Below are 21,117 nucleotides of genomic sequence, written 5' to 3' on the forward strand. Positions count from 1 at the left end.
GGTCCCCATCACTAGGCCTTCCTCTCCCACCCCGCGAGCCTCTCTGGTCTCGGGGAGGTTCTGCCTGCACACACACACACACACACACACACACCCGGACCCATTCCTGCTCTCAGAACCCAGCTTCTCAGGCTGTGTCAAGTAGCTGTCGTCCTGAAGCACGTGTTCGAGCCTCCCCTTTCCTGGGTTCCACATCTGGGTTCTGCAGCTGCTGCAGAATGTTCCGTGCTTCCTCGAGGAGGGGTGTTGTCGGTCAAGGTTTCCAACACGGTAGCCGGTTGGAAAACGCTTTTATTCTACCTTCACCTTGGCTGACAGACAGTATGACCAGATTGTGAGTTCTAGTTGTGGTCTCTTCCGTCGTCCGGCTAGAAACGCCATATCGTCATTTCCCCCAGCACAGCCCCTGAGACGGTGTGTGCCCCCGGGTTCCCGTGTGTCCTCATGCGTCTATGCGTGTGTTTCCGACCACAGGAAGCCTGTATGGTCCTCGGATGTCCCCGCGGCTGGCCTTGTGCATGTGCACCTTCCCGTCCCAGACATATCCTCTTGGTCCTGGCAGATGACCCATCCTCTCCGTTTTCTTGTTTTTTCTAACTCTTACAAATCAAATGTCGCCCTGCCTAGATCGCTCCTCTGATTTTCTTAGTGTCTATGCCGTGTTTCTGGAAAATACTCTTAATTTTGTCTTCTAGCAGAATTATTTTTTTTAGGTTATGATAGTTTCCAAGGGCTTTTTATAGTTCCTTTGTCCTTATTTTCTTTCTTAAAGAAACACACACACACACACACACCATTTTTAAAAAAGTGGTTTCAGATTACCAGCAAAACTGAGGGGACGGTTCAGTGGGCTTCTGTATGCCCCATATACCTCCGCATCAGCGTCCCCCACCGGAGGGTACCGCCACCCCAGCTGATGAGCCCACAGTGACACATGACCCAAAGCCCACAGTTTACATTAGGGTTCACTCTTAGTGTTACTTCAGTGGGTTTGGAACAATGTCTAGTGACGGGTGTCCACATACACGGTATCTCCACTACCCGGAAAAAGCCGTGGCTCCACCTCATCTCTCCTTCCCCTCTACCCTGCCTGGCATCTGCTTATCTTTTCACTGTCTTTGTAGTTTCGTCCCTCAGAAAGGTCATCTGGTCGGAATCTCACTGTACGTGGACTTCTCACGTGGGCTTCGGTCCCTCAGGTACAAGCACGTGAGTGTCCTGTCTCTTCCCGGGTTGATGGCTTCCTCTTTAGCGCTAATATCTGATTACAGGTGCAGGTGATCCAGCTGCTCAAGAGCATCTCGATTGCCGCCCAGCGTTGGCGGCTGTGAGTGGAGCTGCTAGAAACATCCACGTGCAGGTGTCTGTGTGGACCTACGTGGACCGAAGTCTTCAAGCCCTGTGTGTTCTGGGGGGAGTTTTACAGTTTCAGGTCTCCTGTTTGAGTTGACGTTTGTGTATGAGGGAAGGTCAGGGGTCCATTTTCATTCTCCCATTTTCCCAACTCCACCATTTGTCGAAGAGACTGCCCTCTCCCCTTTGTGTTTCTGGTACCCTCTGTCGAAGCTCAGTTGGCCACAGATGCCCGGGCTTATTTCTGGGCTCTCCGTTCTGTTTCATTGGTCTCTGTCTCTATGCTAGTACCGTATTGTTTGGATTCCTATGGCTTCAAAATCTATTTTGAGGGGCACCTGGGTGGCTCAGTGGGGTTAAGCCTCTGCCTTCGGCTCAGGTCATAGTCCTGGGGTCTTGGGATCGAGCCCCGCGTTGGGCTCTCCACTCTGCAGGGAGCCTACTTCCTCCTCTCTCTCTCTGTCTGCCTCTCTGCCTACTTGTGATCTCTATCAAATAAATAAATAAAATCTTTTTTAAAAAATCTATTTTGAAATCAGGAAGTGTGATCTTCAGCTTTATTCTTTGCTTTCATGATTGGTGGGCTAGTGTGGTTCTCTATGAGTTTTAGAATTGTTTTTGTGGCATTGGGACTCTGATGGGGGTCACACTGGCTCTACAGATGGGTTTGGGGGGTGTGGGCATATTAGTAATACATCTTCCAATCCATGAACATGGGATGCCTTTCCATGTGTGTCTTTGATTTTTTACCAGTGTTGTTGGAGTTTATACAAGTTCTCCACTCCCTTTGTTTATTCCTAAGTATTTTATCTTTTTGAAGTAAATGGGATTGTTTTCCTGATTTCCTTTTGAGGTAATTTGTTGTTAGTGTATAGACACGTGACTGACTTTTGTATGTTGATTTTATATCCTGCAACTTTTATTATTAAATTTCTTAGTTTTAACAGTGTATTTATTTATTTGGGTTTGTTCTGGGGGGAATCTATAGAGTTTTTTATATATAAGATCATGTTATCTGCAGACAGGCATGGTTTTCTCTCTCCCTTTCCAGTTTGGATGTGTTTTACTTTTTTGTGGATAAGTGCTCTGGTTAGGACTTCCAGTACCGTGCTGAACGAAAGGAGTGAAAGTAAAAGGTGTCCTTGTCCTGTTTCGTATTGTTACTGCTGAGTATGATGTTTCCTTGTCTTGTTTCGTATTGTTACTGCTGAGTATGATGTTTCCTTGTCTTGTTTCGTATTGTTACTGCTGAGTATGATGTTAGCTGTGGGCTTTTCAGACATGATCTTTATTATGTTGAAGTACTTTCTATTTACAGTTGAGGGCTTCATTTGTTGTTGTTTTTAAGCATGAAAGAGTGTTGAGTTTTGTCAGACATCTTTTGTCTGTTGACATGATCGTGTGAATTTTATGCTTTATTCTGCTAATGCAGGTGAATCACATGAGTTGACGTTTGTTGAACCACCCTTGTATTCAGGGGGAAAATACCACTTGGTCACAGTGTATGCTTCTTTTAATGTGCTGTTGGATTTGGTTTGCTATTGTTTTGTTGAAGACTTTTACATCTGTTTTCATAAGGGACATTGGGCTGTAGTTTTCCTATAGTAGCTGTGTCTGGCTTTGGAATCAGCATAGTGCTGTCCTCGTAGATTGAGTTTAGAAGTGTCTCCTCTTAAATTTTCTGGAAGAGTTTGAGAAGGACTGGCTCCAATTCTTCCCTTAATGTTTGGTAGAGTTCACCAGTGAAGCTGTCTAGTCCTGGACTTGTATTTGTTGGGGGGGTTTGATTACTGATTCAATTTCAGTATTTGTTATAGGTCTGTGAAGACTTAATAAAATCAGAAATGAAGGAGGAGACATTATAACCAACACCATACGAAAAAAATGACTATAGGAGACTACTGCAAACAGTCCTGTGCCAACAAAGGGGAGAGCTTAGAGAGGATGCACTCCTAGAAATGTACCCCCTACCAAGACTGAATCACGAAGAAAAAGCACACCACTTAACGATTCCACCTGCACGAGGGCCGTGGGATCCCCCCATCCCGCTCCAACCCCTGGGCACAGCTAACGTCCTGTAGGAGTGCCCTGGGGGTCAGGCGTGTTAGTGGCAGGTCTTTATCTTGAGGAAGGATTTTACTGGGAGGAGGGATTGAGACCACCAACAGATTAGGAAGCAAAATTCAAACTAAATGAAATGTTTGGATTTCACTATCCTTCCTTTTATTGCATCCCCTCGTTTCGATTGTCATCCTTGAGAGCGTCATAACGAATGTGCTAGGAAGGAGGAAACAAAAGCTCCTACCAGCCAAGACCAAGGAGACCATTTGCTGACAATTTCTCCAAAATAGGCACGTTCACAAGCCTGTTGCAAGACGCATGAACCACCAAGAGCTTTGAATGAAAGGGGCCACAGGCGCGTTGGCAAGCATGCAGGTCTGACGTGAACGTGGTCACTGCTTGTCTTCCAAGTAACACAAACACGGCAACCACGTAAGCCCAGACAACCGCAGAGACCCGCAGGGACCTCACTTCGTACAAGTACAGAGACCGCGGCGCTCCATTGTCACCCCACCTCCCGTCTCGTGTATATCCACCCAGACCCTAAAAACACCTTGGCCACGTGCAGCCCCCTCTCCCCGGACCAGGTCTGGCGGCGAAGCTTTGCCCCATGGATGTGATTTTTTTCAGTGTTGGGACAGCCTAAAGGAATGTGACTTTGCAGGCTCATGAGATGGGAGCAAGCAGGTCCAGTTACTTGGGGTCCCAAAGCCCCTCGGGTTCTTCTTAAGATTAGTCCCACACATGAAAACTGATGGCCTCGCAAGGCCTTATTTTTGTAAGGGCATCGCCACGACATGCAAAGTAATTTCAGCATTTTACAAGTTCTGAACCAGAGCTGCTCATACCGTAATGTACATACACATTTCCTGGCATCCTGGTAAAGGTTAGATCCTGACTCAGCAGGCCTGGGGCTCAGCCTGAGATTTCGGCGTCTCTAACCAACTCCTGGTGACACTAACACTTCTGGTCCACAGACCCACACTGAGTAGTAAAAGCTAAATGTCAGCCACCATGGGAAGAGTTAGTTAACGCCCCGTAGCTCCTCAATGAAAGTATTAACCATTTGACAACACTGAAATATGCTTGCACAAGTGAAGAAGCCCATCTTCTCCCGTGTCAAGATCATGTATGCATGTACACACACACACACACACACACACACACACACCCTTGTAAAGTCAGACCAGGAAGAACAGAGAGAAAAGTAAAGCAATTGGACTTGATGATGCAATGAGCCTTTTGGAGAATTTCAAAGTGGGCAGGTGTTTGCGGAATCAGCAATTAAAAGGAAGAAAGTGCTCAATCCCGAAAGCAGACCATTCCTTTGAGCTCTTTATCGTCTACTCTACAAAGTCTAAAACTTAATCATTTGGGGAAGAGTTCCTGGCTCACTGAGAAAAGCCTAGAAGCTGGCACAGGTCAGGTAGGAAGTGTGGCTGAGGGACGAAGCAGGAAACGATTCGGACAGTGGACAACGGTGCCCCATGGTATCATCTGGGAGGTGGGAAGCGTTTCCCACAAAGCCCTCACGCCGGCTGCTCTTGGACGTGGGCAGGGTCACTCTGGCGGTCTGTCTCAGCACAACCTTGACTGCTGGTCCCAGCCCAGCCATCCCGAGGACAGAAGTCACCCAGCTGTGACGGCACCCTCCTCATCTGAAGGACTGGTTTGGCCCCAGAGGCCTCATCGAATCAGCACGGAGGTTCCCAGGGGACCACTTGAAAGGAAATGGCCCTCTCGGGGCAGAAGCTCTACATGAGGTCACGGCATTATTCTGACTTAGCAGTCAGGCTTTGCCATGTCCCAGGCAAGACCTGCAGGATGGCACGCCAAATCTGAAACCCCCTCTTCTGACGACCGCCCGGCTCCACATGCCATCAGGCCGCAGGTGGGCACGCCCGTGTGCACCGACGGGGACGCTGTCCACCTGCAGACCGGCCATCTTCCCCTGGCTGGAAGAGCTGGCTTGAGCTCCGAGAAAAGCATCCAGGGCAAGGTTCAACAATGACATGACCACCAAGACACCATTTCAACCCTTCTGGTTCTAAAATGCCGTCGGGCCCATGAGCCCATCCCATCTCACTGGAGCCCTGCGGCAGATAACACAATGCCCGTTTCACAGACCAAAAGACAGGCTCCCTACGGTGACCAAAATGCCCCCCAGTCCTCACGGGGAGGGAAAGAAGAGGACCCCACAGGGGCATTCAGGCTAGAATAAAACACTTTTTCTAATCTAGCTCCTCCTCTGTTTTTATTTTTCTAATTACTGAGTTTAAAAAGTAATTTCAAAAAGCCCTTTTGAGTAAATAGGTCCAAAACGGTAACACAAATTGCAACCTTCACTGAGGTTATTTTCAATGAAATATTTTTAGTTGCGTTTGAACTGCGAATATATCCCAAAAACTTCACTGCTGTTTCCAGGCTAAGTCATGTCCCCCTGGGCGCGGGAGCAAGGCCTGTCCGTGTCCTCGTGACCCCTTTCCTCCAGGGAAGCCTTTGTGCTGGCCTTTACACCTGTGCCGGTGCAGGGCCCAACCTGGAATTTCTGGCTCCACTCTGACATTCAGACCCTGATTTTTCAGTGTCTCAGATGTGTGTGTCCACAGCTTCACACTCCCTGGCTCAGACTCTAAAAGCCTCCAGATCTTTTCTGTGACCTTTAGTGCAAATCCTGGGGGAAGGAGGGGACAGCTGGGTCGGTGGCCAGGACCTGCCTACCACAGCCTCCATCGCAGCCTGGAGGAGCCAGCTGCTGAGAAAGGGAGGGAACTAGGGCCCTGGGGGTCCCAGAGGATGACCAGGAGAGGCTGCTTTGCAGCCCACAAGTGGCACAAAATGACCATTTTATGTTTAATGTTAACAGCAGCTTAATAAAAACATAAGTGGGCTGAGCTCCCAACTCACCTGCTCCTCCAGAAGCAGCTCACAGGACTCCAGGAGGACCAACTTCTGCTGCCCACGGGCTCACATACGTCACCTTGGTGGCCAGGGTCCTGCACAAGTGGGCCACCCAAGGGTAGGGAATCTGAAAGGGAAAGCAGCAGGCGTTGGCCCTCAGCCTGGCATCAGCATAATGTCCACCAGAGGGCGCCACCAGACAGCAGATGTCCACACAGGCCTGCAGCCACAGACACTCCCCGCCAGGGCTCATCCCCCGAGGCCATCCACAAATACCGAGGAATGCCTACCCTGTGCCAGTGAGGCCTCTGCCCTCAGCAGACATGGATACAAGAAATTAAATTATATACTGTGATTCATGCTATAAATGAACAGCAGCAGGAGAGGGAAGACCAGGGTGGACTTCATGGAGAATGAGGACTCAGGGAAGGGCCCTGAGGGAGAGAACAGCCATCCAGGTGGGGGCAACAGCACATGCAAAGGCCCTGGGGCAAGGAAGGGCTGGCTGGTGTTGAGTTTCATCTAACATCAAACTGGAAGTGGGCAGAGCTCAGGTGGCCCAGCCTGCTGGGCTCGGAGAAGGCGCCGAGCCTGCTAACACGTGCACACCAAGGGTTACCAGCCAGGTGGGGCGGAGGCTCATCCAAGTAGGTTTCCTAAAGAACAGGCCAGCAGCAAAGCAGATGGGCTTCTGAAGATCGGGGGCTTTAGACATTCCCCTCCGGGGTGGGGTGTGAGGGGTCCTCAGGTGGGCAGGGGGTAGCAGAGAGGCATTTGCTGTGGGAAGTGCCCCAGAGGTGCAGGGGAGCAGGTTTGAGTAGTTGGGAGCGGCCTGTGCATGACCTTTCTCTGGCCTCGGTCCAGGTGAGACCCAGGGGCAGTGGCTTACTGGATGGACTTGACAGCTACCTGGCAAGGGACTACATCCAATCCCCCCGAAAACTCGGCCATTAGGTGGCCTCCAGGAGCCTCACTCCAAGGTTTGGCTCTGGGTGGCCACGAGAGCGTGTGGGACGTGGCTGTGGTTCCCACTGCTGCCACCTTCCAGCGGCGGGACCTGGGGCGGGCACTTTCCCTCTGCCTCAGTGGCCTCAGCTGCGAAATGATGCCGTTGCGGTCCTCCCTGTGCAGCCTGCGGGAGGCCTGGGGCTGTGAGCGCAGCCGAGGTGCCCTTGCGCTGTGCTATCTGTCCCTGGGTCAGGGCCTCGTGGCCACCGCACGACCTCACGCCCCACCTGACGAGCAGCGGGTGCTTGGACTCCTCGCCCACGTCTTTTGCCCTTTTCTTAGTTTTTCTGGACTAACATAGTGTTCTTAGTTAAGAAGGTCTTGCAGGCTTTTTATTTTTTAAACACAAAAACTTAACCAGCTAAACAAAACCAAGTCCATTTATAACAAAGTCCCACCAGAGCAAACATCTGCAATCCCCCGCAAATTTAAACAGGCTGTGGCTCATGCCTTTAAAAGCCACCAGCGTCTTCATGTTTGTCTAGGCCTTTCTCTGCTGGGAGGTACTTTTCCATCTGCTCTCCTTTCTCCCGGAGAGCCTGAGGACATGGGGGCGGCCAGCCCAGTGCTGGACCGGGGGCGGGCACTCTGCCCCTGGCTTTGGGAGCGGCTGCAAGCTGGTGGTGTGACCTGAACGTGGTCCCATGGTGCTGGTAAAACACCCCATCAGTCACTCCCACGTACAGATGAGGACAGCTCACCTGCAAATGCAGATTCACAGGCTCCCGGGGCGCATTCCTGCTGGCCACCCTGCCTGGAGCTGGCGGCCATTCCCCTAAATGCACACGTGCCCGTTTCAATCTCCCTCTCTCTTTTTTCCAGTGAGCTCTATGCCCATCATGGGGCTTAAACCCACAGCCCCAAGATCAAGGCTCACACTCCCACTGAGCCAGCCAGGTGCACCCTGTTTTCCTTTTTCAACAACCTATTGAAGAGAGATTCACATAACCTAAAATTCAGCACTTTCAAGCAAACAGCCGAGAGGGACCTTGGGCCCTGAGAGTGCCGAGCACCCACCCTGAGAACCCCCATGCCCGTGAGCTGTCCCTCCCGCTTCCCTTCCCCTGGCAACTACCTGTCTACTCCGCCTCTAGGATCGGCCTCTGCGGGCCTTTCTCACAGCCCGGATCACGCAAGCGGGCTGCCTTCCTCGCTGAGACTGTCTTCAGGGCTCCTCCGGGTCGCAGCCTGGCTCTGAGCTCTGTTCCTTTTCCCGGCCCGTGTGCACATGTTACACGCACACAGCGCAGTCACGCACAGCAGCCCCTGGGATCCCAGCCCGTTGGCCCCTCTGGATCCCCCTCTGACCCCCCAGAGACTTGCTGGCTCACTGCAACCCTGGGGCCCCTTGGGTCAACAGCCAGGATCCTCTTGGGCGCACAGCCTCAGACCAGGATCCGCGAAGCAGTTTCTTGGCCGGACCCTGCCCTGGGCATCGCTCACACCCGCGCACACACGCATGCACACACGTGTGCACACGCATTTGTCAGTGGCACTACGGCCACACAATATGTGCCAGGCACTGTGCTCGCTCTCCCGCGTGCACACAGAGCTCCACCCATTCCCTGCTGCACATGCAACCAGTGCACAGCTGCTGTCGGGCGAGGCCCCGGGAGCCTCTAGGCGCTGTGACCCTCAGGAGTGGGCCAGCCCCACCAGCACCCACACCCCCAGCCTGGAAAGGGAGGTCAGAGATGGCCTCCAGTTTCCTGGCCTCCGACTTCCCAGAGCCAACACCTGACAGCACTTTCGGCCCCTGGGCCCCATGGACACAGGGGAGATGCCTGGTAATCAAAGGAACGAAAAAGTGAATAGCTACTTATCACTCATTGTTTAAGGCCTAGATCAGATGCCGCCTCCTCCAGGAAGCCTTCCCAGGGTCTTGGCTCTTCCTTGAGGCCCAGGGGCCCGTATGCATAGCACAGCACATAAACTCATGGGTTGTAGCCGATAGCACTGTGTCGGCAGCCATCACATGGGCCTCCATTCCTCCTGGTACCTCCAGGAGTAGGCAGGACCACACAGGGAGGTGAACGGTGAGCCCACAATGCCTGGCATGTGGCCAGGGACAAACAGACAGCAGAAGCCACCTCTGCCGTCATCAACACCGCATCTGAGCACACCTAACAATTTGTTTCCACCCAGCTCTGCCGTCACACCCATTTTGCAGATGGGAAGCTGAGGCTCTGAACGGTCCACATCTTACCTGAGGCTACATGGCTACTAAACATGGGAGCTGGGCAGCTCCAGGCTGACCTGCCCTGGACCTTGCTTCCACCCTCCTGTTGGGGCCAGAGGGGACACACAGGAGCAGAGTGCGCTGGGGAGCCCAGGAGGGGGAGCTGAGGCTCGGGGAAATGGGAGACGTGGCCTGTGTCCTGCCACTCTCAGCGATGCTGGCAGGAAGGGTGGACGAGGCGGAGACGTGATCCTGAGGCGCCGCCCCATCTGCACACACAGGCCCTTGGTCAGTGGGAGGGAAAAGACTCCCCAAAGCAGAGAGCGCGCCCCCACCCCCAGGCCCCCTGAGGCCAGGACTGCCATGTTGGCTACAAAGCCCAGGTTAGGATCGGCCCCTTCACCTCTCCCTCGGGGAGAGGGTGGGGAACCCACGTTCTCTCAGGGAGACCCTGACGATGTCAAGGGCTTCAGTCAAAAGAGAAGAGACGCTGAGGAGAGCCCGGGGCTGGCGAGTTGGGGGCCCTCACACTCGCACGGCCCGCACCCATCACAGGCTGTCTGGCCTTCCCCCACCCGGCTTCCTCCTTGCCTTCCAAACAGGATCCTGTTGTTCCCAGGCTGGTTCCAGGTTCTAGGCAGGACTGGGGAGAGATGGAGGGAGCCAGGACCTACCGGGGCAGGAGAACGCAGGTGAGGGCTCTCCCGCTTCTTGCAGAGAATCTAGACCTTAGAGGAAGGGACAAGGAAACAAGCAAAACTGGGGGCAGGAAGCTCGTCTTCATCAGAAAGCAGGGCTGAGGCTGGGAGCGGGCGAGAGGCAAACACAACAGCCAGATTTGGGGGGTGAGGTCTGGAGGGAGTGAATGAGGGAGGCATCCCGGGTCACGGCAAGATTTGGGAAATAAAACCGTGGGTGAAGCAGATGCCTTCCATGTTTTAGGGAATCGCAAGCAAAATTCCAGAGTCCGTCCTCTCCCCGGTGGGTGCCTGGATCGCCCTTCCCTGCAGCTCTCTCCGGACCGTGCCGTCTGGAAACGTGGCTCATAGCAGGGTTACACTCGCAAAGCCCATCTCGCAACAAGGAGATAATTTAATCCTCATCACGACTCGGAGAGACCGGGGCTGTCATTATCCCACATCAAAGATGACAGAATGGAGGCACGAAGAGGTCATGTGAGTTGCCCAAGGTCAGGGAGCCAGAAAGGGGCCACACCGGGACACATCCGGGGTTCTCCTGCCTCCCAATCCCGACCTCTTTTCTCTACCCAGCTCTGCCCCCAGGGAAGGGTCCAATGACACTGAATCGTCTCTTTTTCAGTGTTTAGTATTTTGGGCCAAATCTGAGTGAAGTTTGCTGTTTCCCCTGAAAAGCTTGGCCTGACCTCAGGGCACCGCGGCCGGGTCCCTGGCAAGAGTCATCTGCTGGCGGGGACAGGCGAGCGGGCAAGCTGCTGTGGACGCGAGTCAACAGAAACTCAGATAACCCAATAAAAGCTCTTACTTACCTCTGTGGCCAAAACACACAGGACAGTTTAAAGGCGTCCAGCAGGCGGATGCCCACTGCGGGCACGGAGGTGGGCTCCTCCGGTCTCTGCCGGTGGAAGGTCAAATCCGTACAACTTTTTGGAGGGCAACTCGACACTACGAATCCAAGGTCTTTAAAAATACACCGTCTTTGACTCAGCCGCTCCACTTCTAGGAACACAGCCCCAGGAATAATCCCGCACGGCGCGACTGTTCTCATTCCCACGGGGATGGATCTCAGATGGAGGGTCCGGGGCGGTCAACGGAGCGCGCGTCTCATCACTTACTGGAACGGGTGCCCTTCCACAGGCTGATTTTGTTTCCCCCCAACACGGAAGAGCATTTTGGCTGTTTTAAAAAAACAACACCTAACTATGCATATAAATTTCTATTGATTTCACGGCCTGGCTTCCAATTCCAAAAGCTACAGGATTTTCAGGCTGGAGAAGACCTTCCCGCTTTTCAAATGCAACATTTCCCAAAGGGGATCCCATAAGAGGTTCGACGGTGGATGGCAATGAATGCTTCTGCGTCTAAATGCGTTCGGGAAAATGGAACGTGCTCTTCCCTGCAGGACTTCTCAGGGCCTTTGCTATATAGCAGGCCATTCCAGGTCTCACTGGGCAGATGGAGGGTGTGGTGGGTTTCTGCGCCATGTTTGGCCACTGCATTCCTTTTCTGGGGCTGCTGTAACAAAGAATCAAGACCTGGGTAGCAAAAAATAAAACATCCTTTCTTAGTTCCAGTGGCTGGAGGCCCAAGAGCAAGGTGTGAGCAGGGCCAAGCTCCCTCTGACAGCTCAGGGAGAAGATCCTTCCTTGCTCTTCCAATTCTTGGTGGCCCCAGATGTCCCCTGGCTGCCTTCGCACGCTTGTCTGCTCTCCGTGTCTGCGTCCAAATCCCCTCTTCTTACGAGGACTGCAGTCATCACGCCCACCCGCTCTAGTAAGACCTCATGTAAACTTGACTTCTGCCAAGATTCTATTTCCAAATAGGCTCACACACACACACACACACAGGTTCCAGATGGATGTGAATCGTAGGGGGACACCGTTCACCCCAGCACAGATGGAAAGCCCTAGAAGGCTTCTAAGCGGGGCATACACGGGAGCATCCCTCCGCCTGACGCTCTGGGCCAGATCCCAGAGGAAGGGCGGGCACAGGGTCAGCAGCAAGGAGCTCCCTGCAAGGTCCGGGCGAGAGGCACGTGGCTCGGGCCAGGTGGAGGAAGGCAGGTAGGGGCAAGTGCCTGGCCTCGGGCTGCTGCATTTTGAAAGTGGAGTAACAGGTAGTGACCCAGCATTTGAATGTGTGCCCCAGGGAAATCCAGGGATCTGAGCCTGAGAAACCGGAGTGACAGAGGTGCCATCCATGGGGAGAGCCAGCTGTGACCAGACGGAGTTCCAGGAAGCATGGTGTGCACCAGCAAGGAAGGTCAGGCCCCCCAGTGTAGCTGAGAGCTCCATATGGAGCTGACCCATCAGCCCCAGCTACGTCTGCTTGGCTTTCCAGAGAGTTCCGACTCCCTGATGGTCCATGACACCCTTTGTACACTGGCCTCAATGCCCCCCACCCCCACGAGTCGTCTCCAATGTCCTGGCCCAAGGGCCCGCGCTTCTCCCAACATTCTGTGACCGATCACACACCGTGCAGGACACATTTGCCCCCTGTCACCATGGGAGGCTGAAAATACCGGAACCTTGAGGGAGCCGCTCCTCCTCTCGGGGCCCTGGTGTCCTCTTCTGAGATAAGGGATTCCAGGGCTCGAAGGGGCCCATTTGGAGGTGGCCTCCCAGCCCCCGTAGCTCTGCAGAAACAGTGCCCTGCCCACACGCACGATGCCCATGCACCTTCCTGGCAGCCGGTGTGTGTGCGGCGCATTCGAGGGAGGGAAGGCTGGACCCGGTCTGACCCTCCCTGGGGTGGGCGCCTGTGGGTGCTCGAGCAGACAACAGGGCCTGCACAGTGCAGGCGAGGTCACCTGGGTGGGGAGACTCCTGTGGCTTCTGGTGGCTTTCGGTGGCCATGCGGCTTGGGCTGGGCTGCCCAGCAGGGCTCGCGGGAGTCCGGCGGCCGCAACCTCAGGCCTGGAGCCTGCTTCTGTTTCAGCAGGGCTCTGGGTGGTTTGCACCCATGGAAACGGGTCGTGCTGCCCAGGCTGGAGTCCCCTCCCAAGCTCTCCATGAAGCCGGTCCCAGAGCCAGGCAACTGTCCTAATTTGAGCTCTGCAATTTCTTGTAGACCTCTCCCTTCTGCCGGGAATTCGGAGGACTTGGTCCAACATCTGGGCAGGCAGGAGGCTGACCTGGTTCCATGCACTGGACTGGCCAGGCGGCAAGAGACGTGGCAGGGAGGTGCGGAGCGACTGCGTGGGCAGCACTTGGAGCCTCAGTTTTTCCATCTGCTAGATGGGCGATCTCTGGCCGCCTTCCCTGCACCAAAGGACAGCTTAACCCTCAACAGCGAAGAAAGCACACAGGCTGTGAGGAGAGGCCAGCCCCTGAATCCCGACATGCTCCGCTGTGGGGACACCGGCCCATTCGCTGGGGTTCCCACCGAGCACTGAGCGTGGGAAACAGGTGACAGGGGCCGTGAATGTGTGTGCGTCCTGGGCCCCATGTGACAAAGTGGTACAGACTGGGAGCTCAGCACAGCAGACCTGTAGTTCTGGAGGCTGGAGGTCTAAGGTCAAGGTGTGGGCAGGCTATGGTCTCTCCCAAGAACCCTTGCCTGCCGTCCTGGCTTCTGGGGCCCCCAGCAATCTTGGTGTCCCTTGGCTTACAGACCTGACCAACCTCCATCTCATCACAACATGGCCTTCTCTGGGTGTCCAAGTTCCTCTCTTCTCATAAGGACCCCCATCACCAGCTTCAGGCCCACCATCATCCGGTATGACCACATTTAACTTGACATTGGCAAAGACCCTATTTCCAAACAAGGTCAGTCACAGCTTTGGGGGTAATGGATCTTCTCACAGGGCTCATCCCTCCCACACGGACAGTGAGGAGTCAGAATGGCTGGGGAGCGGGACAATTCCCTCCTGGCCAGGTCTGGGGGAGGGGGACAGCCAGCACAGCTGGGGACTCCCAGGCTGTCCCACCTGCCCCCACAGATGTAGGTTCCCCATGTCTCCCTTGCAAGGGGCAGCCAACCCGAGGTCAGCCAGGTGCCCATGGACAAAGCCACGCCAGAACGCAGAGCTCCGGTGCTGGGCCCAGGCTGGACTGGGTCCTGGGGAAGGAAGCTCAGCGTCTCTGCCCCAGCCCCGCACACAGACCCCAGGAAGGATGGGCCACAAGAGCGAGAATTCATGGCGGAGAGAAATCAACACCTTTGCCTGTTGGATGGCAGAAGGACTTAACCTTGTCGTAAGGGCCCTGTGGCACTTCCCAGGCACATGCACAGAGCCCACAGCAGTCGCCACCCCGACCAGTCCTCTGGCTGGCTCCCAGGCTCCCAGAGGCTGGCTCAGTGGAGAATGCTTCCCAACCCCATCAACACACTTCCCAGAGAGGTGTGGGGACCTGCCCGAGGTCACACAGCCATCAGTCAGGGCCTGTGGGGGAGGGGCGGGGGCACTGCCTCCCATTCTGCCTGTGGGAGACTCGCAGCCTTCGTGCACCGAGACGGCGTCCGTCGGGAGCTCTCCGCACAGGGGAAGCCGGGGTGGCCTTGATAAGGGCGCCCCAGTGGCCCTCGGGAAGCAAGGCTCACCCGCGCACGCCCGTCCTCCCTGTGAGCCGCCGGACGCTCCAGGCCACCGGACTCAGCCAAGGCCTCCCCAGCAGGCCTCTCGGGGGTCCCGTCACATCACGGAGCCTCAGCTTCCAGAGCCGCGACGGGATCGCAAGTTCAATGTCATCGGGATTCCCTCCCGGCAGCACCGGCACACGGCAGGTGCCCGAGACGGGCGGCGTTTCTGATTTCTATCAGCTGGACTCAGTTTCCACAGACTCACCAGCTTAAATAGCAGGGATTTCCTGTCTTCAGCCTAGAGGTTAGAAGGGCAACACAGGTGTCCCTGGGCTCAGTCAAGGTGTCAGCGGGGCTGAGTTCCCTCTGGGGGTTCTGGGGGACAGTCTACTCCTTGCCCGTCCAGCTTCTAGAGGGGGTATTCCTGGGCTCCTGGCCCCCCAGAGCTCAGAGCCAGCAACACTGTCTCTGTGAGCCTTGCCCTTCCTGTGATCACAGCTGGACAAGTTGAGCCCCTCTGGGCAACCCGGGACACCCTCCATACCACAACGCCCCGAACTTAGTCCCAGCTGCAAAGTCCCTTTTGCCGCGCGAGGTCCCATAGGCACAGGTCCTGGGAATTAGGACAAGGACGTCAGGGCAGGGGTGGGGTGTTGGTTTGCTGACCACAGGTGAGTGGCGTTGAATTCCATCAAGCAGGGGAAACCTGGCCTGGTCTCTGGCAGTTCTTTTTGGACCAAGAGGATTCCATTCCAGAACCATTTCCCATCCTTCTGCTGTTTTTGACTCTCTTCAAAGAGGTACTGTCTAGCCAAGGAGACTGGGGCAGGGCTGCCAAAACTTCGCTTCAAAATAAACCCTACTAGGAAATTTCCATGAGATCGGGCCCTTTTCTTCCCCCAGAGCCCTGCCTGGAATCCCAGACCCGGCCGGGCTTCTTGTGGAGAAGCCTTCAGCCTTCAAGCTCTCCCAGATGGGGCTTGCGTGGTGGTGGTGGTGGTGGCGGTGGCGGTGGCGGTGGTGGTGGCGGCGGCGGTGTTTCTTTTCTTTTGCTTGTTAGTGCCCCCCGACCCCCGACCCTGAGCTAAAATGGCCCCAGGTCTATGGCCATGCAGGCAAAGCAAACCTGACTCAGGACATCACCAACCTGGAAAGAGTTCGCCAGCCCTCCTCTTCAGAAGGGCCTTGGTCATCCCTGCTTAAATTCTTCAGGGGTCCATCCTCCGGTGGCGGGGGTGGGAGGGGGCTCTGCCATCTCGCAAGCCCTGCACATTTGCAGGGAGACGATCTTATGCCAACACGGACGCAGGCAGACACGTCGCCCCGGCCTAACTCCCAGTAGCTTTTGACCTTGATTTACCCAGAAGCACCTGCACACGGGCTGGGGGTCGGACACTTCCGCACGGAGGAAGGGCACATTTCTGGATTTCAAACAGCTTGTAAGGCCACACGTCATCTCGTGAATTCATCCCCACTTTCCTGATGAGGAAGCAGGCTGGCACAGGGGAGGGCCTGGGCCACGGTCACTCAGCCGCTAAGTGGCAGGGCTGGGGTTCACAGCCGAGTCTTCTGACTTTAAAAAATCTTTCTAGTTTACGGTGGCAACACGCCTCTCCACTGTGATAGGAAGTACCTACGTGGTCTTTGGCCCTCGGACCCGGGTCACTTCCTCAGGGGGTGGGACGGACGTCTTAGTTTATCCGGAGCAAGACCCCTTCCACCACAGCTGAGCCGAGGCCAGTGAGGTGACCCTTGGTGGCCCCTAGGTGGCTTCAGCCTGGGGTTGGCGGGCAGAGGAACCAGCTGTGTGATGAGAGGCTTGCAAGTGGCAGCCCCATCCTTGACCTCCAGGAAAGGGAGAGGGGCTGGGGACGGAGTTGATCACCGGCGGCCCGTGACTGAGCCCATCCCGTCTACGTAATGGCACCTCTAAGAACATCCTAAATGAGGGGGTTTGGAAAGTTTCCGTTTGAGGAAGGCACTCATGTGCCAGGAGGGTGACACACCTCAAGCCCCAAGGGGACAGATGTTCCTTCTGGACCTCCCCCGACGTACCTCTGCACCTGGCTGTTGGTTTCTCTCCTTTATAATAAACCAGTTACGTAAGGCAGTGTTTCCTGGAGTGCCGTGAGCTGATAATGCAGATGATCAAACCTGATGGGGCCGGGGCGGGGGGGACCCTCCATGTGTGGCCATGTCGGACAGAAGTGCGGGCAGTCTGGGGACCCACTGCTTGCACGGGCCTCTCCAGTGGGGGCAGTCTTGTGGGACTGGGCTCACTCCAGGGAGCATGAGAATTGAAGAAAGTCGTGGGACACACAGCTGGTGTCCGCAGGGAACCGGAGAATGCCTGGGTATGGAAAACCCCCAAATTTGAGTCAGAACTGTTAGGAGTGAGACACAGATCTTAGTCGAATCTATATTCATTCATGCATTCTCTCGTTCAGGGTCCCGTAACGAGAGGTCAGCTGTGTGCATTCCCTGTGCCCCACGGTGCACCGAGGGAAAGGGAAGCCCCAGGACCCTACGCAGCAGGACCACTGCGGAACTTATGAACAAACACAGCGCAGACTCTGGTTCAACTGGGGTGGGGTGGGCCTATCACCCTGGGAATCTGTAAAATTTCTTTTTAACTTAGGCGTGTGGCAGGCTTCATAACAGTCCCCAAAGATACCAGGTCCTAATCCCGGAAACCTGTAAATGTTTCCTTCTGTGGCAAAGACTTCGAGGATACGACAAAGGCTCCTGAGATGGGTAAGCGGGATCCTGGGTTATCTGGTGGGCCCTAGAGCACTTGTGTCCCCCACAGGGAGGCAGAGGGAGGTGCACCACACAGAAGGGAAGATGGCGTGACCCCAGGAGCAGAGACGGGGGATCTAGCCACCAGCAAGGACGTGCCAGCAGCCGCCAGAAGCCAGAAGAGACGAGAGCTTTCAGGCCCTGACACCCGTGTCTCACAATTCTGGCCTCCAGAACTCAGACAGTCGGTTCCGTTCTTCTACACCCCAAGTTTGCGGTAACTGACAACAGCAGTCGCAAGCAAACGCCCATGAGGAACAGCTCACACACGGCTCCCATCAGCCACAGCCCGATGGACTGTTATGCACGTGTCCCTGCGTGACCCCCTGTAGATCACGACAGAACGTCCCCAGCACCCCAGAAGGCTCCCCAGAAATAACTGCTCTCCCGGCTGCTCTCGCAAGGCTTCACCATGCCCGCTGAAGGGCTTCACGCACATGGGACCGGGGACAAGCACAGTTTGCTCATCTAGTCATCACTGGTGGGCACCAGACCGCCCTCAGGTGTCCGTTATTACGGACCAAGCGGATAGGAACAGTGGCCTGTGGTCCTCTGCGGAAGTACCCGTCCACCCACCTCGGACACATATCTAGGAGGGGACCTGCTGAGTCTGGACCAGTCCATTTCCGCAGCTTCACAGGGGACCCAGATGTGTAATCAGGTGCTGAGAACCACGGCTCTAAGTCAACGCTTCTCAGCTGGGGACGCCTTTGCTCCCCAGGGGGCACTTGGCCGGGTCTGGAGACGTTTCTGGTTGTTACAACTCAGACTGGGGGAGTGGGTGGTCTCCAGCAGACGGAGGTCGGGAATGCTGCTCAACAAAGCTCCTACCGGACACAGCAGACCACCACCACCACTACCACCCCCGCCCCACGGCCGTGGATTATCTGGCCCATGGCCAAAAGGCCTCAGAAAGCCTGGGGCGCACGGAGGAGTCACGACCCCGTGCGCGCGTAACCCACCTGCACGAGGCGGCCGCTCCCAGGGCCCCGCTCCTGCTCGGAGAGGTGCGCCGGCGGCCGGTGCGAGGGTCCGCGGGGCGGGAGGACAGAGCAGGCTGCGTGCCCAGAACGTGGCGTCCTTCCTGGGGCCTCCCTCCGCGGGGGGCCGTTGGCCGGAGCTCCGGGGACAGCCTCCCGCTGCACAGGCGCGCGCAGAAGGTCTGCGCCCTCGCTCCCGTGCGCCGCAGTTCCCTCCTGGGTCTGGCGGCTCTGGACACACGGAAAGCCGTCGGGGGCGGGGCTGGAGGACCAGCGCGAGCCACGCGGCCGACGCGCGCTCAGTGCGCGGAGGACGGTCCAGGGGCACGTCTGGGCGGCGTGGCGCAGGGAGAGCCGGAGCGAGAGAGGCGTGGCGCCCACGGGCCTCGGCAGCGAAGGTCTAACCGGTGGGCTTCCAACCAGCTCCATCTGCCGGGACGGGAGGAGACGCTTATGGCCTTGTCCGGGCACTCTCAGGGGGCCTCTGGCTGAGTGTGGGGCCACCGGCCTGCTGTTCATGTCCTCGTCTGCCTGGGCCCGCTGGACTACATTTCCCAGCAGCCCTTGCAGGCAGGCGCCGTCCTGGGCCCGACCTGGGCCCGACCTGGGCCCGAGCAGGCCACACCTGCTCCTCCTTGTTCTGCGCAGCCCCGGGAGCCTGAAGCCGAGACTGCTGGTGGGTGGCCCAAGCCAAAGACAGGAAGAGCCTGGTCCCTAAGTCCCCGGTGGAAACATCACCCACCTAACACCTGCTTTGCTCCGCTGAGCCAAAAACAAACTCCGGGTGTGTTAAGTCACCGAAACGTGGGGACTGGCTTACTTCCGCAGCTCGTGTGTCCTTGTGCCTTGTGCCCCGTGCTTCTCCGAGCGGGGACAGGGCTCCGACGTCACTCCTGGTACGAAGAGATGCCTCATGCCCAAAAGGACTTACAGTCCAGAATGAGGACGAGTTTGCAGAAAAACGCACAGGTGCCAAAGACACGCAGGATAACATGTAAGTCAGGGCAGCGAAGGCGGTGGCATTGAGCGTCCGTTTCTCAACCCCGGCAGTCCGGTGTCGAAACCTGTGGACGGGCGTTCAGATGTGCAAACCTGAGTCAGTTATTCCTTGCTCTTGTTTTTGTTTTTGTTTTTTTTTAATTTTAGCATTTTTAAAATTTTAGCATTTTTTTAAATTTTAGCATTGGCACGTGATGAAGATCAGATCAGCTTTCAGAAGTACTTTCTACTCTCACATTTCCGCAAACCTCTTCAAACGGCTCTCAGGCTCCCGAGGCAGGACTGCGGCGGCCTAAGGCCTACCCTGGTGTTCGGTCACTCGTGTTCCATGATTTGAGCCGCGGAACCCTGAACTCAGATACTGCGTTGGTCGCTCCCTAGCTTGGCTGTTCTGGGTCCTCAATCGGGGTCACTTTGCTCCTTGCACTGGTGACCCCTCTACCCCCGTGCCCCAGGAGTGAACCAGCCTGCCTGCTTGGCCATATCCCCCTTTCTCCTCTGGGGTCCACGGGACTCCTGAAGCCCAACACGCCATGCACAAGCCGTAGGAAGCCGGGCTCTTGGGGCAGCTCCTTCCCGGGACCCCACTCGCGCCCTTTCTCCTCTAGCATCCAGGCCCATGTGGAACCGGCCCTGGGCTGGGGCATCTGGGTCTTCCCCTCCTCTGGATCCCCAGCGGCTGTGTTTCCCAGATGCCTGGTCTGCCGATGGAGGCCAAGGGGGGCACTGGAGGAGAAGCCGGCTGCCCCCTCCTCCCCTGTGGGTCTGGTGGCCTCTTGTGCTCACTGAACTCAGGTCGCGGCACAGCCCCGTGGCTTCTCAGCGTTCTGTGGCCCGCACGGCCAGCTCCCTGCATTCCGTGACCTCCGTCAAAGTGCTGGGGGAGCGTGTTTCCCGGGCTGGCCCCGATGGCTACTCCGGCCTCCGCTTCCCACGGCGCCACCGCACCCGGCCACTGGCTTCACCCGCTCTCCCCTCCAGGGGTTTTTTCCTTCCCTTGGATTGGGGCCGAGGCCGGTTCTCCGCGTGTAGCTCTTCATGGGAGAACACCCAGGTCTGGGAATTCCAGAAACACCATGTACACTGGGTGCCTGACTTCCAAGAACACTGAGGACGTAAGAAAACCTCAGAAAGTTACTTTGAAGCTCAAAGCTGAGTGTGTCTCCTTTTGTGTCTCTTCTTCTCCTCCCCCAGCGATAAGCTGCATTTTGTGGCAGGTTTGCGACAGCAGTAGGGGGGCTGATGAGGGACACCCCAAAAGAAAAGCTCTGAACTCTTCCATAATATCCTTCCTCTATAGACGTGAAACCAGCCGCCAGCGAGCGACAGAAAGTATCCGCAGGAGCAAATGTCCATAGAGACTAGTGACATGTGGCTGCCCCATAAGCCAGGTCTCTCCGGAAGGACAGAAGATGCTGCTACCTGAGGGCAGCGGGGTTGGGGCAGGAGGAAGCCAGGGTCCCTGACCGTCCCTTTGGCTCTGTTTTGCTGGGCGTGGGCATTACCTTCTGAAAATGGAGGAGGAAAAACATCTCATTGTGCTTTCCAAAAAGTCCAGTTGGCTCAAGCCATCCTGTCTGAAATACAGGGAAAAAATGAAAAACAGCTGCTTAAAGTC

At 55.9% G+C, this 21,117-nt stretch overlaps 1 long non-coding RNA gene across 1 annotated transcript in view; it reads right to left on the minus strand.

The window, feature by feature from the left end:
• LOC131818975 (uncharacterized) overlaps positions 1 to 20,831 on the minus strand; it is a 43,293-nt gene extending 22,462 nt beyond the window's left edge. The window contains exons 1-2 of the long non-coding RNA XR_009348994.1: positions 18,483 to 20,831; positions 6,322 to 6,442 (exon numbers count right to left, since the gene is read on the minus strand). This is a non-coding gene — a long non-coding RNA (uncharacterized LOC131818975). The remainder of the gene's footprint in view (positions 1 to 6,321; positions 6,443 to 18,482) is intronic.
• Positions 20,832 to 21,117: the final 286 nt, after the last annotated feature.

This window comes from Mustela lutreola, chromosome 16, assembly GCF_030435805.1.
Source record: "Mustela lutreola isolate mMusLut2 chromosome 16, mMusLut2.pri, whole genome shotgun sequence".
NCBI lineage: Eukaryota > Metazoa > Chordata > Mammalia > Carnivora > Mustelidae > Mustela > Mustela lutreola.